Source organism: Symphodus melops (genome assembly GCF_947650265.1).
Source record: "Symphodus melops genome assembly, chromosome: 23".
Taxonomy (NCBI): domain Eukaryota; kingdom Metazoa; phylum Chordata; class Actinopteri; order Labriformes; family Labridae; genus Symphodus; species Symphodus melops.
Genome location: NC_136713.1, coordinates 4,607,526 through 4,608,512, shown reverse-complemented (window position 1 = coordinate 4,608,512; position 987 = coordinate 4,607,526).

The following is a 987-nucleotide window of genomic DNA, read 5'->3' as shown; positions in this document are numbered from 1 at the left end:
GAAGAGGATGACATTATATGTGTTTCATGCTTGGAAGTAGACTGTATTGCCTCTAAGGGGACGTAAGTCTTAACCTGGATTAGTTGTGATTTGCATGTGTTCCTGCTGTGTCAGGCGTGGTGGATTTTAATTTGCACTTGGTACATTGTAGCCACAGGGAGGAACGTTTAGTTAATATTGCTTGTTTGTTTCCCTTGTGATTGATGTCTACAGCTTGACTATCCTTATGTTAACTTTCTCTGAGCCAGAGTGTTCCCTCAAGGTGAGGAGACGACGATTTCAATTTGGTAAAAGACAAAATCCACTGAAGGTTTTTCATTTTCTTTCTACCATGTGTGTGAGGCATTATTATTAATATGTCGGTTCATTAGCATATTTCATATCCTGCTGCTGAGTGTTTTTCAATCTCTTTATCTGTCTCCATCGGCGGCGGAGACAAGGCACAGGTGCTGTGTGAGGACAGCTTCACGAGAAGAACGCACAAAAAACACACGATGTGGTAAACATGCAAACAACGCGGGCTCATCAGTCAACAAGACATACAACACGCACACATAAACCATCAGTCAGCGTAAGAGCTTCATAACACTTTTATATGAAAGCATGTCACACACTCGAGTACGATCTGTCACGTCATCAAAAAGCTGCTTCTAAAAGTGTCACACAGCAGCATCCACCCAAACCACACAAGAGCTGCTTTGTCAAACACTCAGACAGAATGACAGCATGCATGAAATATGTAACTATGTGTCTCGTGTACATACACACATACGCTGATGAGAGGGTCTTCTATGTGTCAGAGCTGAGATTTCAGGATGTACAAAAAAAGAGGGGGAAGAAGATGAAAGCAGAGTTGAGCAGCTTGTTCATCCACATCTCCTCTGTCATGTTCACCAGAGTTTTGATAAGTGTATGCTCACACACGCACACGCACACACACACACACACACACACACACACACACACACAGTAGCTCAGAGGCGCAAG